The sequence below is a fragment of the Aethalodelphis obliquidens genome, unplaced genomic scaffold (assembly GCF_003676395.1).
Source record: "Aethalodelphis obliquidens isolate GAN/ISIS:26980383/991018 unplaced genomic scaffold, ASM367639v1 scaffold10, whole genome shotgun sequence".
Taxonomy (NCBI): Eukaryota; Metazoa; Chordata; class Mammalia; order Artiodactyla; family Delphinidae; genus Aethalodelphis; species Aethalodelphis obliquidens.
The window spans coordinates 35891483-35909583 of NW_020837954.1; positions in this window are offsets into that span (position 1 = coordinate 35891483).

Consider the following 18101-nt stretch of genomic DNA (forward strand, 5'->3'; position numbering starts at 1 on the left):
ATGTGAATATCAATGTGAGACAGACTTGGAATGCCAAAGCAGTTGAGGGTGGGTCAGGTACTTTACAGACGCTGGAAAATTGGAATGCATATCTGTTGAGGTATGAGATGTCTTTACATAAATTTCCTGCCACAGTCTTTTATTAAAAATAAAAGGAATTTATCTTCTCATTGGCTAAATCACATGTGGGCCATGGTGTCTATTTTGGGGAATCATCCAAAGAGTGGCTTTTTATAGCCCAATTAACAAGAACATGTAAGGGGAGACCACACTGAGGATAATTTAACATTATATAATAGATAAACAACTTCATTTAACAAATATTTAAGACCCTCCTATTATAGGGGCTGATAAAAAAAATGAACATGATCCCTCCCTTCTGTTAGCTATACTATGAAGGGGAAACAGACATTAAGTGATCACACAAATATATCTTTATGAATAGTGATCCCTGTGTGGCAAAGCCTAGTAGTTGCTTATCCTCTATTCATGTCCAATGCCTTCCTATGTAACACATCCCTACACCATCAGGGCAGCAATATACTTACTTTAAAAAATGATATTTTTAGGTTTTAGAGAACGAAGGCTGAAAGACTCTCTTGCAGAGACAACTGAAAGCAGTAAGTAGAAGTCATTGGGTGGTGTTTCTAGGCAAGTTCTTTAAAGTGGAGATGACAGAGCGGGAGGCTTTTGACCATACTTCTTCCCTTCCTATTACCTGCAATAGGGATATAAAGGCTAGAGCTGCAGGGACCATTTTGTGATAATGTGTTGACCATGAGGATGGATGACATATGCTAAGAATGATATAGCAGAATAAAAGGAGCCTGGGACCCTGATGGCCATGGAGTTGCTGCATCTGCCCTGAACTGCTTACTTCTGACTTTTTTTATGTAAGGGAAAAATAACACTCTATCTTGTTAAACTACTCTTTTCTTAAATGAAACAATTCACTTTGGAATCTGTAAATATGACATTTGGAAATAGGATCTTTGCAGACTTAGTCAACTTAAGATGAACTCTAAATCCAATATGACTGGCCTCCTTAGAAGAAGAGGATAATATGGACACAGAGGAAAAATGGACATGTGGAGACATAGGCAGAGATTAGATTTATGCTACTACAAGCCAAAAAACACCAAAGATTGCTGGCAACCACTGGAAGACAGAAGGGGCATGGGAGAATTCTTCCCTAGAGCTTTAGAAGGAGCATGCTTCTACACCTTAATTTATGACTTCTACCCTCTAGAACTGTGAGAAAATAAATTTCTATTGTTTGAAGGCACCTAGTTTTTGGTAATTTGTTACGACAGTCTAGGAAATTAAAATACCGGGTCCAAAGGTTCATTCCACAAAAATAAATGGGTTAATTAACCAAGAGGATATAACAGTCCTACACAATTATGCATTGCATAACAGCTCTGAAATACATGAAGCAAATACTGATAGAACTGAAAGGAGAAATACAGAAATCTGTTCTCCAGAAATCCAGGGCTCCTCATGGTCTAAAATGGCTGCTGAAACTCCAGCCATCACCTCTAAGTTTTGGAAAGGAAGCACAAAAAGAACAAAAGGATGTTTCTTCCAACAAAGTCAGTGCCCTTTTCAGTGCCCTTCCCAGAATCTTCAGTCCAAAACTTTTACTTATATCTCATTGAACACCCCTAGTTGCATGGGAGACTAGGAAATATAGTCTTAGCTTCCTGGAGGATACCAGAATGCTGCTGATCAGGAGGACAAGGAGGATGGGTGGTGGAGTGGCAGCTAGAAGTTATTTCCACATATGAGAGGGAGGAAAGCCTAATGTTTAAGCATGGTGCCTCTAGAGTCAGATTACTTAGCTTAACATCTAGGCTGTTCTACCACCTACAAGTTGAATGATCTACAGCATGATACGTTTCTAAGTTTTCTCATCTGAAAATTCTATCTATCTATCTATCTATCAATCTATCATTTATCTATCTATCTCCCAAAGGATTGTTTTGAGAATTAAATAAAAACAAAAAATGTTTGCATGTATGTACAAAAAATTAGCTATATTATTATATGCCAGCAACCACTTTGGAAAACTGTTTAACATTAGATGTTTATACCTTATATCTGAGGAATTCCTCTTTATACTAAGAGACATGTATACAAATGTTCATAGTAGTATTCTTCATCATAGCCTAAAACTAGAAACTACCTGATTGCCATAAATAGAATACATAAAAAAAAAAAACAGCGGTATAATCAAATGGACTATTACATCACAGTGAAAATAGATACTTTCTAACAGTACTCAGCAACATTAATGAACCTCATAAACGAACAGATTTATTAAAAAATTTAAAACAAGCATAAATAGAGAGTTGGAAATAAGGATGGTGGTTACATTTTGTAGTGATTTGGAGAAGAACTGAAGAAAGTTTCCCAAATATTGGCAATGTTCTATTTCTTGACTTGTGTGGGAGCTACACAATTGTTACCTTGGAATTGTTCAGATTCATGCATTTATGTTTTTTTCACTTTTCTTTATATGTATCACTTAGCATGACTATGTAATTAGTGATCCAAACTTATACACCTTTGATAGTAAAGTAGGTGGGCACTGTTACATGAAGACAGCAGGCATAACCCAGGACTGTCCTAGCAAAACAAGACATGTGATCACTTTTATTAAATGTAACAATAAAGAAGTATTGAAAGAAAGGAAGAGAGAAGGAAGGCAATGAAAGGAAAGGAAAAAGAGAAAGAAGATAAAGAAAGGGAAAGAATGAAGGGAAGAAGGAAAAAGTAGGAAGGAAGAAAGGAAGGAAAGGGAAGGAAAGGGAAGGAAAGGGAAGGAAGGAAGGAAGGAAGGAAGAGGAGCTGGCCCTGACCTACATCATGCTTCCCTTCTACTTCAAAACCCAGGGGTTTGAGGAAGATAATAAAATAGATCCCATCCCTCTCTCTTGATAGAAGCTTTGACTAGGTGTGGGAGGATAGAGGGGAGAGGAAGTTTTAAGTAGAATGTGAAAATAAAAGCTTTAAATTGCTTGACCAAAATGTTAAGTATTTTTACATGTCCTTAAAGGAACTGGCCTTCAAAAGAGCTAATTGGCTTCATGAAGTTGGAAGTGGTTGTTGGGGGGAAAAGTAGCATATTTCCATGGATACATACGTCTAAGTTGAAGCCGCGCAATAAAGGGGCTATATACCTCCTGCAGCTGCAGAGGTACTCGTTGTCTTTGTCCTTGGCTGGGCACTGTGTGCTCACTGGCCCCCACTGAGGAGCACAACCATTGGTCATGGATTCCATTCAATACCCTCTATCCCTGTGGAATCTCCCTGAGTCTCACCCAGCCTCTGGCCATAAGGTTATGTACGTCACTCTGCTCCCTCTTAGACATGATCACCAGATTCTTCAGAATTGCTGGTTCTCCCTAAGCCCTTCTGTGTCTTTCCCAGGAGTACAGAAAAGGTTTCACTGCACACCCATGTCTTCCTGAAGCAGTAGGAGACACCTATGTCAGTGAGGTCTCACTCTTCCTTTAAAAACACGGCAGCCATTTGATCGTCCTTAAGATGTGAGAGACTTTCGTGAGACTCCTTTTTTACCAGAGATCCAATGGGCCTGGAGAGACATAGGCCTCCTCCACTTTCAGATCTTAGGGTTCTTTTCCCTCTGTGTTTCCTTCTATCAAAACTCTCCCAAGGAAGTGAGGGAAAACTTCAAAGTGAACTCTACTTCACCCTTTCCCAGCTCAGAGATCTCTATCTAGTCTGGGTGAAGGGTATGGTGCTGACTGATCTACTCTTCTTCCTAAAATTTATTATAGGTGCCAGAAGTATATAATCCTAACAACTCTCCCCTGAGACAAATGGCAATGTCACGTTTTCCCACATAAATAAAGGATGCTTGCGGGTAGAAGTCCAGAAGCACAACTGTTATTTTGTCAAATTATTATCCTGATAGAGTTAAGACACTCATCAAAAATTTCTAGAATAGTTCAGACAGTAGTTCCCTTTCTGAGAATAGTAGTATTCTAGAGATCTGAAACCGTTAATAAGGCTAACAAAGGACAGGCTTACATGTAGGGATAAGAAAGGAAGGAAGAGAGAAGGAAGGCAATGAAAGGAAAGGAAAAAGAGAAAGAAGATAAAGAAAGGGAAAGAATGAAGGGAAGAAGGAAAAAGTAGGAAGGAAGGAAGGCAAGGAAAGGAAAGCGAAGGAGGGAAGGAAGGAAGGACAGAATAGACAGAAATGCTACAGTCAATGTGTAAAGCATATATAACATTACAAACAGATCATTCCCATTTCGAGAGAACCTCAACATTCAGGAGTCTAGGAGGCTGTGTTTAAATCTGAGCAACAGGACAAGGTGAGAATGCCCTTCATCTCTATGGCATGCCTCATAGTCTCTCAACACAATTCAGATAGACCCTGCATGACTATATCCAGTATATCCCCTTCAGGGACTAATTTCTCTTTATAAACTCATCACCCTTAGTTAGAACTTATGATATTGTAAACACGTTAAAGGGAATCCACAGCTCAGCCTCCAGATCACTTAATTATACAAACCAAGTATACCCCCTTTTGAAAAACTGATCCTAAACATTAACTCAGATAGAGTTCTAGTAATTTTGAGTCCTGTGCCAAAAATATTTGTTGTTTAAAAGAAATACGTTTATGTATGTAAAGTTGAAATGTTGAACATATTTGATGTCTTTAATATTGTTTTTTTCATGGAAAATGCCTGTTAACTTTAGAAACAATTTTATGTGAATGAAATATCTTATCTACAAACAATGAGCTTCAAACCTGGTTTTGATCTAATAGCATTATATTGGTGAAATAAATCTCTTATGTATGTGTGGTTCCCTGTAATGTTATTGTGCTCATGGTTGTTGTCGTGCTCCGGGGGAGTGATGGATGGCAAAGAGACTTAACTTGATTTTACATCAAGTTCTTGCTAATCTCACACCACCCCTTCATAAATCTGAATAGTTTGCTGCTGCTCTGCAACCCTCGTGTGAGCCCTAGAATGGTGTCGGCCTGAAATTCTGTATGATTGCAACCTCCTTTGAAAACGGTAAGGGCTTTTATTGTTTCCATAACTGAATTATGTTTTCATATCTTTTACACAGCTGTAGCGGGTATTGCTTAGCAACAAGTTTCCAAGAGCACAGGAGGGAACACACCTCATTACATAATATGTTAATCCCTGGGTTCTTCCTACCACCTGGGTAAATTCACTGCTGGCCCCTCTGACTTGTCTAGCCCAACCGAATGATTCCTTTTTACCTTCTAAAGTACGTTTGTACTTCTATACAATGAAACATATTAACTCAGTGATATGGCAGCAGATATCAAACATTAAGTAGTGCAGATCACCCAACAGGGACCTAATATACACAGAAAGTATTTTCACATGAAGATTGATTTACTTTAAGTTTTTTAAACAAATGCCAGTTAACGAGGCAAACCCATGCCACATCACTGCATTTACCCTTTGTTTAAAAAAGGGACACAACGATACACCTCAAGTAGAAAGTGCTCCTCGTAGGAGTGGCTCACACTGAGAAATGCATGCTATTTTTCCAATTTTTTTGTGTGTGTGTCTAGGAGTACACTCTTGGGAGATACTAGATTTTAGGGTAAGCCCAGCCCAGAGGAAAAAACTTTCTGCTCTCCAAAATTAACAACCGACTCTACACAGTTTAAGCGACTTTGGTCTTGTTAGAATAGACAGAAATGCTACTAAAAATACCCACCAAGATTCACAGCTCCCTTTAAAACCAATTCTGGATCAACCAGAAATTGTGTAGCACAAGCATACACCACAGACCTTACCTACTAAGAATTTAGCTCACAGGCTGTGAAAGACTATTATGATAATTGCTTAGCATCAGTTTTAGCTATTTTAATCTTCCTTTTGGTCCAGACTTCATGAGGTTCTCTGGGGAGGATTCCTCACTCAGTCCACCCTGTTGGCCTTTTGTGTGACATGAGGAATTGAGGCAAGCTATACTTTTCTAATGGGTTTAACCTTTAAGAGTGGGTTAATGTGCTTTAAAACCTGTTCATTAGAGAAGGAAAGAGTTGTGTAAAACACTATGAGGAAGTATGATAGTCTCAACAGAATATGCGAACATTTCAGACGTCTGGAAACATCACTCTTTTGAATTAGCCAACTTCTTTTGAGAAATTTTGTTAAATAAGACATCAGTAGCCATAGATCCTAATTCTATTTTTCTCTTTTTTTCAAAATATTAAATTTCTAATTTAAAAGTGGTTACTGTCCATACAGAAATCGACTTAGAATGATCTGCTGATCAAATTGTTCAACCACCCCCACCACACAGAGCCAATATTAAAACAACAACAACAAAAAAGACAGTAAATTGCCTTAAGCAATTGGCATCTGAAAGTTAAGTTTAAAAGACCCTTAAACCTTGAGATAAACAATACTGCAGAAGTAAAGAAAAGATTAGTTAAAACTAAATGTGAAATGTCATAAAACATGGCTATATTTTAATAGAATTTAAAAATATCCAATGTTGGCTTCCTATATTAAATTATACATATAAATCCACTCTGAGGAAAATGTAATTGCTCCCAAGTTCTTGGACCCTGCCATCCATAGTGAATAATATATTGTGGCATGCTCTTATAAAGTTAAATGTTTCTTTTGACGAGGAACATTTATCACCTAAAAACACTCAAGCTTTTGCTTTCATTCCCCCACTTTGTCTTCATTTAAAAATTTTTTCCTGGCTTTTTCTGGTTACTCCAGTTTCTGTTGTTAACTTTTTAGGGTTGAATGATAGATGGTCTGACCACTGAATGGAATTACCTTTATTTTATTTTGACATTGACTCTATGATAGTTCTACTAGCCTATGTGAGGATTAAGAAGATTTCCTCAAAAAGAAGATTTAAGACTTAGATAGCCAAGTCACACAGTCATCTTTCCTTCTCTTCCCTCAACCCTCAAAGACTCATTGCTATTTTCAAAAAGGTCTATCTATCTATCTATCTATTGAGAGAACAATGTCACTATGATGCAATGTCATAGTAGCCATGTGCTTTATCTGAAATAAAGACAGGTAAGGGAGTAGGATAGGTGACAGTTAATGAATAAGGAGACAAAACAACATTTTTTTCTTCTTAAAAAGAGTGGTCTCCATTTTGAAATGTTAAACAAAAAAATTTATGTGGAAGAGATTAAAGCCCACTGTAGATAAACAGATCATAAAAGAATACTTACAAACTCTAAACTGAACTAGGACAGATTATATCCTGTGGCAATGGTAATGATAATAGGATATATTCAAACAATTTCGTATATTATCTTGTGCTCTAGCCATGTAAACACACCAGTCAGTTATGCTGCCACAAGGAGCATGACTGACTGATGGCCCCAACTACTGCTCCTCTAGATTCCCAAGTTGCTAAGGCCACTCAATGTCCAGTGGGTGAAGAGGACATCATACTAAATGGAATATGGATATTCCTAGCACAAGCAGGCAGTTCAATTGCTAAAGATTTCACAGGTGGTTACCTAGGAAAACGTCCTAGTGGAGGGCTAATGCGTTTTCCAGGCTTTTGCAGGTGAGATGATTCAGGCATTTGAAAGCTATGTGAGAGGAGGGCACTGGGCAAGGCAGTGGGAGATGCCTATAATAACAATAATCAGACTTAGTTGGTTATTACAATGTTGTATTGTTCCTCTGTAGAGAGATGAGAAACAGAGGGCCATTAACAAGCAGTTCATCTCTAAAAAGAAAGCCTCTTTGGTAGCCTACAAAGAAGATGTTGTCTTCTCTGGTAGAAGAGCAGACACTTCTGAGTAGCAGACTGAAGATCTGATTGAATGACAAAACAAATACATTTGAATCCTCAGTCAAGGTGGATCTGAGATGCCAAGAGTAGGGTCCTGTTTGAGAAAACCTGGAACCCTGAAACATGGGATGGGAATATTTGGGTGGATGTCCCTGAGGAGGTTGGCTTGTAGAACCCACAGGGCTTACAGAGGGGTTCCACCCTTTTTTAGTAAGAGCTAGTATTTCTCCTCCATTAGAAAGGACTACTGAGACCTCTCCCTGAAAAACAGCAGTTTTCCCCCTGAGGTGCTACCTCCATCTGCTCTCCTGATAGCTAGGACGATAATTGCGTTAAATCCCAGCATAACAATGCTGGAGTTGTACTGAGCCTGGTAAAGGAGGGGGAAAAAAAACACAGTTATATGCCAAAAGAGAGTGTAAGAATTAAGTAGTATACACTGGAAGGATCCAAGTGAGTACCCTTGGGATTGGATTTTGAGGGACCTTCAACAACAAATCCAGAGTGTAAGATGGTATGAAGCAAGAATTGACTTTGAGGCACTTTCTCAGGGTATCGAACGGGCAGGGATCACAGGGGATTAAGCAAACTCATTGTTAAGGTGGCTGTTATTTGGTTGGCCTGAAAGTGCCTTTGGTTTTTAAGTAAAAATAGAAGACATTTTTCATTTTCACCAAGAACTTTATGAAACAACATATTCACCCTTTTGTTCCACTTTCTTCTACCATTTTCCAGGCAACTTCATAATTCCATCGTCCCAAAACTTTTTATCTTTTTGAGCAAAGAACTGTTCCAGGTGCCTTTTACAGTCTTCCAGGGAATTGAAATTTCTTCCATTAAGAGAATTTTGTAAGGACCAAAATGAATGAAAATCCAAAGATGCAGTGTCTGGTGAATATGGCGGATGAATCAGAACTTCCCAGCTAAGCTGTAAGTTTTTGCCTGGTCATCAAAGAAACATGCGGTCTTGCTTTATCCTGATGGAAGATTATGCATTTTCTGTTGACTAATTCTGGACGCTTTTCATCGACTGCCGCTTTCAGTTGGTTTAATCGGGAGCAGTACTTGGAATTAATTGTTTGGTCTTCCGGAAGGAGCTCATAATAGAGGACTCCCGTCCAATCCCACCATATACACAACATCCCTTCTTTGGATGAAGATCAGCCTTTGGTGTGGTTGTTGGTGGTTCATTTCACTTGCTCCACCATCTCTTCTCTTCCACACTATCGTACAGTATCCAATTTTCATTGCCCGTCACAATTTGTTTTAAAAACAGAACATTTTCATTATGTTTCAGTAGAGAATTGCATGTGGAAAAATGGTCAAGAGGGTTTTTTTCTGCTTAACTTATGGGGAACCCAAACATCAAAGAGATTCACATAACCAAGCTGGTACAAATGATTTTCAACACTTGATTTGGATATTTTGAGTATGTCAGCTATCTCCCACGTGATATAATGTTGATTGTTCTCAGTTAATGTCTCGAATTGATCACTATCAACTGGTCTACCCAATGGTGGAGCAATGTCCAGCGAGAAATCTCCTGCATGAAACTTCGCAAACCACTTTTAACACGTTCGATCAGACACAACACCTTCTCCATAAACTGCACAAATCTTTTTTTGCATTTCAGTTGCACTTTTACCTTTCTGGAAATAATAAAGCATAATATGCCAAAAATGTTGCTTTTTTCCTTCTATCTTCAATATTAAAAGGGCTACACAAAAATTCACCAATTTTGATAAGTTTCTTTTTTAAATGCACGCTGATACGACAGCTGTCACAATACAAACTAACAAAATTGTTTTGAATGAAGTTAAAGGCAACTAAGTGCTACTAGAGCCAGCTTACAGAAAAAAATGAACGAACCTCTTGGCCAACCCAATAAAAGCCTGAAAAAAGCAAAGGCCAAAGTGGAGATGAATGAGTTATCCTGTCAGATAGTGAAGGAAAGAGTAAAGTCGCTGAGGGACATGGGCATGCTGGGGTGAATAAACTGTGAAACCAGAAGACCCAGTAGGAGACTGTGTCCCATGGGAGAATATAGAAGATACACCACTCACTAAGGCCATTAGGATTCTGGAGAAAGAGAATTATATGCCTTTTAAGGAACAGTTCCTGGTATGTGAGTTTGGCTCTAGTAGAGATAAAATCGTTGACCATGAGACTGTCCATCATGAGCTGGGTCTCTTAGACACCCTCCCCCCACAAATCATAAAATTATATAGTCCTGGCAGCAGTTTTTCACAAGATGGAAATTTTCACCTCAAATTGAGCCCAAAGAGGAAGAGAGAGCATGAGTAAACTAAATAAATAGGTACCTAGGCTCCCATATCACACAGATGGACCAAAACCCCTTCCCCAATTTATATCCTCGGTCAAGCTTAGTTTAGAATAAGTTGGCTTATTAAGGGGTATAGAGTAAAAATGGACAGTGACTGCATTAAAGCTACCTTCAGTGGTGGTCTTGAAAGACTGGAAATGAAAATCTCTCCAGAGGACAGAGCCACAAAGTGTACACCTGGTCATTCACTTTGTGTGGAATAAGTGGCCCTATATGAGAATGCAAACAGATTTCTGGTCAGTAGCCAATGGCCTGGCTGAATGGTCAGAGACCTGGAAGGGAAAAGACTAGATGAACAGAGACAAGAAGTTCTGCTGTAGAGGTATGTGGGTGAACAGATGGGACTGGGCACTAAGTTATCAACATCCACCAGAAAGCATCTACCACTGAAGACACACTGGGCAACCATGTTATCAATATCCTAGACGACTGTTGTTAGTTAGCTTTTGTTATTGGTCACATTAGAACTGCGACTATTGGCACACTTAAGCAGTAGCCATGATAGCAGAGACAGAGGCTATGTATGGAGCCAACAGTAAGGACTTCTCTTAACAAAGCAAATCCAGCTACTGATGCCTTAATATTCTACCTGTTATTAACAGAGACCAATGCCGACCCTCCAGTATGGCAAAATTCCTGAAGGAGGGCTTCCCTGGTGGCGCAGTGGTTGAGAGTCCACCTGCCGATGCAGGGGACGCGGGTTCATGCCCCAGTGCGGGAGGATCCCACATGCCGCAGAGCAGCTGGGCCCGTGAGCCATGGCCGCTGAGCCTGCGCGTCCGGAGCCTGTGCTCCACAATGGGAGAGGCCACAACAGTGAGAGGCCCGCGTACCGCAAAAAAAAAAATTCCTGAAGGAGACCAACTGACAGCTTGGTACAAATTGACTACATTGGGCTTCTTCCATCCCAGAAAGGCCAATGGTTTATCTTAATAGGAATAGATAAGTACTCTAGATATATGTTTTCCTTTCCCATCCACAAAGCCTCAGCCAGTATTAATAGCTAGGGGTTTACAGAATGCCTTGTTCACAGGCATAGAATCTACAAAGCACAGCGTCCAATCAAGGGACCCACTTTACAGAAAAGGAGGTGCGAGAGTTGGCCATTGTAGGATCACATCCATCATAGGGTCCACTGTTTACACCACATACTACACAACCCAGTAGGAGCAAATCTCCTAGAGCTCTATAAAGGCCTTTCAAAAGCGTAGCTGTATTATCAGCTCAGAGGTAACACTCTGAAAGGCTGGGATGCCATCCTTCAGGATGTAGCATAAGCGTTATAAACCTCTACATGGTGCTGTGTTCTTCATAGGAAAATACTTAGGTGGGGGAACCAAGGAGTCAAAACATGGATATTTCATTTCTAGAAGTTTTATTTGAATCTTTATTATCTCATATCCTTCTTTAACATGTTTATAATTTTCTTTACCTTCATGAACATAAGGGATATTGTTATAACTATTTTAATGTTCTGTTTTTACAGTTCTAGATTTTTCTCTTAAAAAATGTATCACTTTTTATAGTTTCTATTTCCCTGTCAAAACTTTTAAACTTTGCTTTTATCTACATGTGTATAGTAAGAGTGCTTGTTTTATCATCCTTGCCTGATAATTCCAGTATGTCTAATTGTGGTGGTTAATTTCATGTGTCAGCTTGACTGGGCTACTGGATGTCCAGATAGCGGGTAAAACATTATCTCTGGGTGCGTCTGTGAGGGTATTTTGGAAGAGATTAGATTTTGAATTGCTAATCAAACAAACAGGTGGTCCTCCCCAGTGTGAGAGGGCACCATTCAATCTGTTGAGGGCTTGAATAGAACAGAAAGGTGGAGGAAGGACAAATCTGCTCTCTCTGCTTGAGCTGAGACATCCATCTTCTCCTGTTCTTGGACATTGGTGCTCCTAGTTCTTGGGCTTTTGGACTTAGCCTGGGATTTACACCATCACCCCCTATTTTCAGACTTCAGACTTGAACTGAATTACACTGCTGGCTTTCCTGGTTCTCCAGCTTGCAGATGGCAGACTGTGGGACTTCTCAGCCTCCATAACCACGTGAGCCAATTCCTATAACAAATCTCCTCTTATTGTATATATGAGGAGAGAACCAGTAGGATATGTGTACATATCCTATTGGTTCTATTTCTCCAGAGACCCCAGATACCCTAACCTGTATATTTCTGTTGTCTATCTTATGTTTCTTTCTCATGTTGTCTTATCTCCTCATGTGCTAATTATTTTTAATTAGTCATTGGATGCTGTATTTGAAAAATTATTTGTAGAAATAATTTGATTTCTAAGATGATAATATTTTCTCCCAGGGAATATTTTTCATTTCCTTCATCAAATATTTTCATTTGATGCTTGGGGGCACTAGCAGTCCAGAACCATCTCACTACAAATCTAATTTTTAAGACTGTTTAGATCACTTGGATGACGTGAATCTTGGCTGTATACCATTCTGGGGCTTGTTTATTCCCGGTCCATGCTTATTCTTACAGGATAGCTCTTCAGGACCAAACAGAGACATTTATCAGAATCTACACCATTGGTGAGTTTTGTTTCCCTATACCTTTGAGGTCCCCAGAAGCACAGCTCAGTGTCTCAAGTGTCTCTTATGCATAGACAAGTGACTCTAGGACAAAAGTTGCCAAGTACCTTTTCTTTTTACATCTCCAATTCCTCAACCTCTGGTCTGGTCATATTGATGTATTTTGGAAAAGGTTTTACTCTTTCCCTCAAAATGTTTAACTGTTTTCAGTGGCAAGTTTGGTCAGAATTACCTAATCCAACATATTGGTCAGAATTACCTAATCCAGCACGTCATCCAACCCAGGCATGTTTACTGATATCAATTTAAAGTTGAAGAGCTATCACGGGTAAAAGAATTTGTACTACTTCTGGTGGCTTCAGAAGCTAGAATGTAGAAAACCATACTAAATTTCAAGAAAATAATTTAAAACAAAACATGTTAATGATTAGCGAGCCATACTGGGAAAGTTTGCTTTAAGAGCTACTGAGATGCCTAACCCTGGATAGATCCAGGTAATTAAACAATGATTTTTCAAAGATGCATATATAGGATATGAAATGGACTAGTTGACCTCTAGGGTCCCTAAGAAGTGAGATTCCAGGACTCTTTAATTTCAAGAGAAATGGAGATGACTTCTGAGTTATGTCTGTAGCCTGGAAATTATTTTATAAAGAATAACTCGTCCTAGGCTCAAACTTCAGGAAAGTAACTTTTAAAGACTCACTTCTTATGCAATCTCTCTGATTGAAATGTCTCACAGGCAGAGTTCTAGAAACGGAATGTATTCTCTCTCTGCTCTGTGAACATGAATTTTCATGTATATTTGTTACAGTTCATGACCTGGGATAATGCCCTGTAAACAGGGAGTAGCTATTAGCACATTAATTAGGATTCCCTTTATAGTCCTATTGCAAAATATAATTATTTGTTTGATTAAATCCTTTGCTTTGAGAATTCCAATTTTCATGTTGAGTAAGAGACCCTGTTACAACTGCAGACTACAATTCATACAAAAGCACATTTTCATACGCCTTCTGTTTTTAAGTACTGTCTCTCTTACTTAGAGGTGAAATGACTGTGAAGAATGAAAGAATCTTAAATTAATGCTAAGAACTGATTCTTTGGGTTGGCAATAGAAGTGTAAACATGACCCAAGTTAGCAAATTTTCTAAGAGCTACTATTTAAGTGCTTGAAAGCAAACCATTTTATTTCCTTTTCAAGTCTATACAAGCCAGAGCTTATTCTAAACTGTTTTGATTCTCTCAAATGCTGTTAGCAGAATAGGGGAAATGAAATTTATTTCCTAAATTCGAAAGTACGTGATGAAATATTATGCCCTGAGGTTATCTTAATGGGCAGGGTCATCCAGAGAATTTTCTTACATCTTTATTCAATCCATGCTTCTGTTGACACATGTGTTGACTTTATATTACTCTATATTCTTAAGAAAATAAGCTGCTGTGAGTTCATTTCCCCTGGGCAGGTTTACCTAGCTAATCAGAGAAGAATGTTTCAGGTTGTCATTCAGCTTACCAAAAATGCAGTTACACTTAATAGAGGTGCAAGGATTTGTGTAGTGCATTTTTCTAGATGAAGTGTTACCAGTTTGAATGGGACTGCATTGCTAGTTCTGTCCAGTCCTACTGATGTGCTACTCACTAGCAGAGCTGCAAAATACACCACTGCTAATCCTCATTTTCTTTCCTTTTCTGTTGTTTTCTTTTTCTAGCAAGAGAGACCGCCCAGGTGCTAGGGATGTGGTTTTGCCCTTGTCCAACAAGAAGAATAAGTTGTCTGGATGACTGACTACAACTATACTAGCTTATAAAACAAGCTCAGTAGCTATCATGACAAACAATGGAAAGAGGTAGAAATGAAAGATACAAAGAAAAGATTTTTAGGCATTGCAGACACACTAATGCCCTTATAGCCAATGACTCTCAAAGAAAGGAAAAAAATAATAACAAAAAGGTTACCATTTGTTATTTATTTAGAATTTTATTTTCTGTTAGGCATTATATCAAGTAATTTTAAAAAACATTTTTTATCTTTTTATCTTTGGACCAATTTTTCAAATTGAGTGATAATATTCCCACCTTATAGAGAAAGAAACTGAGATCCAGAAAGATTAAATGACGTTGCCAATCACACAACCAGATGGTGATAGAGAGGGTATCTGAGCCCAGCTCCTGTATACTCAAGATTCCATTCACTAATTCCTATGTCAATTCCCCCTCATATTTCATTCTACACAAGTACCAGTGAATTAAAAGAGAGAGAATGAGAATCTAACCTTCAGCAACAAAAGCACATGAATTTTGTTTATCAACTCTGCTGTTGAGATCATAATGAGACTTCTAATAGGGGATATTACTATAAGAAACAAGGTACAAGACAAGTAGACTCACCATGTAGATGAAACTAAGGGTAAGCACTAATAATGCCATAGCTTTAAGAGTTACTTTCTCATAGGCCTCCACTTTCTACCGTCCTAGTTGGAAATTTGTTAACTTTAGGTTTCCCAGCATCTTACCTCTCTTTAGGTTTAAAGAATTCTCTATCTTATGAACCTTGTGGAAGGTACTGGCTGCTTTTCACCATAGAAGCCACAGAAGGTAGATAGTATGCTGCCAGTTTTCCTTGTAGCTAGTGCTTGAACACTAGACTAGGGCACTAGTCTGTACATCCTGATAGAATTAATTTTTTCCAGCTTTATTGAGATATAATTGATATAATATTTTGTAAGTTTAAGGTGTACAGTGTGATGATTTGATACACGCATATAATGTGAAATGATTACCATAATAGGGTTAGTTAACACTTCAGTCACCTCACGTAATTACTTCTGTGTGTGCGTGTGTGGTGAGAACATTTAAAATCTATTTTCTTAGCAACTTTCAAGTATATAAAACGATATTGTTAACTATAGTCTCCATGTTGTATATTAGATCCCCAGAACTTATTTATCCTATAACTGGAAGTTTGTATTCTTTGACCAATAACTGTTTCCCCCACCCCCCAGCCCTGACAACCACCATTCTCCTGTTTCTACAAGTTCGACATTTTTTAGATTCCACATATAGGCGAGATCATATTATCTGTCCATCTCTGTCTGGCTTATTTCACCTAGAATAATGCCCTAAAGGTCCATCCACATCATCACAAATGACAGGATTTCCTTCTTTCTCATGCCTAAATAATATTACACATAATATTATATTATTAATTATATATATCATAACTTCTTTATCAATTCACTTGTAGAGGGACACTTAGGTTATTTCCATATCTTTGTTGCTGTGAATATGTTGCAATGAACAGGGGAGTGCATACATCTTTTCTGAGATTCTGATTGCACTTTCTTTGGATATATACCCAGAAGTGTGAATGCTGGGTTATATGGTAGTTCTATTTTTAATTTTCTGAGAAACCTCCATACTGTTTTCCATAGTGGCTGTACCACATTTACATTCCCACCAAAAGGGTACAAGGATTCCCTTTTCTCTAGGTTCTTGCCAACACTTATCTCTTGTCTTTTTGGTGATAGCCATTTTAACAGATGTGAGGTGATATCTTATTCTGGTTTAAATCCGCATTTTCATTATAAAAGAGGTTCAGCATCTTTTCACGTGTCTGTTGGTCATCTATACGTCTTCTTCGGAAAATATCTATTCAGGTCTTCTGCTCATTTTTTAATCAGTTTTTTTTTTTTTGCATTGAGTTACATGAGTTCCTTGTATTTTTTGGATACTAACTCCTTACCAGACAGATGGTTTGCAAATATTTTCTCCTATTCAGTAGATTGCTTGTTCTTTTCGTTGATTGTTTCTTTTGCTGTACAGAAGCATTTTTTAGTTTTTATATAGTCCTATTTACTTATTTTTTGCTTTTGTTGCTCGTGCTTTTGGTGTCAAATCCAAAAAAATTATTTCCAAGACCAGTGTCAAGGAGTTTTCCCCTACCTTTTCTTCTAGGAATTTTACAGCTTCAGGTTATATGTTTAAATTTTAATCCATTTCTAGTTAATTTTTGTGAGTGATGTTAAGATAGAGGTCCAGTTTAATTATTCTGCAAGTGGATATCCAGTTTTCCCAACACCATATATTGACTATCCTTTCCCCATTTTATATTCTTGGCTCCTTTGTCCAATATTAGATCATATATGCAAGGGCTTATTTCTGGGTGTTCAAATCTGTTCCATTTATCTAAGTGACTATTTTTATGCTAGAACCATACTGCCTTAATTACTATAGCTTTGATATACAGTTTGAAATCAGGAAGTGTGATAACTCCATCTTTGTTTTTCTTTCTCAGGATTGCTTTGGCTGTTCCAGGTCTTTTGTGGTTCTGTACGAATTTTAGGATTGCTTTTTTTATTTCTGTAAAAAGTGCCATTGGAATTTTGGTAGGGATTGCATTGAAACTATATATAGCTTTGGGGTGGAATGGACATTTTAACAATATTAATTCTTCTGATCCATCAGCACGATATATTCTCCCATTTATTTGAGGCTTCCTCAATTTCTTTCATCAAAGTCTTCGAGTTTTCAATGTGCACTGACAGGATTTTAAATATGGAATTATTTTCTGCTCTTGTGGCTGGGTAGAGATATCCAATGCCTGGAGCAGCAACAGAAGCAATGTCTGCAGTGACATTCACATACAGTAGCACAAGGGGTGACAACAGGTAAGATCTGTGTAAGAGCAGCAGTGGCCTCATTGTTTTGGTTCTCTGGTGTAACTAGGGGTTGTGACTGCTGCTTACGGTCCTTTTATTTCTGCCTGTTTCTAAGTCTAGTTCTCCATTGTTCCTGATGATCCTATGAGCTACTTAATATTACAGAAATAAATTCCTTTGGGTTTAAGTCAGTTTTATTAATATTACCAGGAACAAACAATCCTAACATTCTTACCAGCAGACTTTGAAGCATGCCAAATTCCTACTATAAGATACAGTTTGTGTTTCATCATCTCAAGCACTCCTGATTATCAACCAATACCTTGATTAAAAGTGGCGACGTACACCTCATTATATATGAAGGAGTTAGCATCTTAAATTACCTAGAAGGATCAAGCAGGTCAACAGTAGGACAATACCTAAGAGGAATGTGAGTACGGTCTGGGGAAGAGAGACCAAGGTGACTGGTCCAAAGAAGGAGAGACAACCCCAGTAAGTCCTTTATTTTAGCCATAGTTCACATTTATAGGAGATCTATGTGTTTATATTGCAAGCCCTCAATTCTGAAATATTGTGTTCCCATCATAAAAAACGTATTTTGGTGGGAGAAAGGAATCATCGTCATTATCAATGTCATCATCATTTATTGGATTATTGTTAGGTGATTCTCCAAAAATTCATTAAGTTATTTAACGGTAACAATGATTTTTGAGGAATATTACCCCAGTTTTACA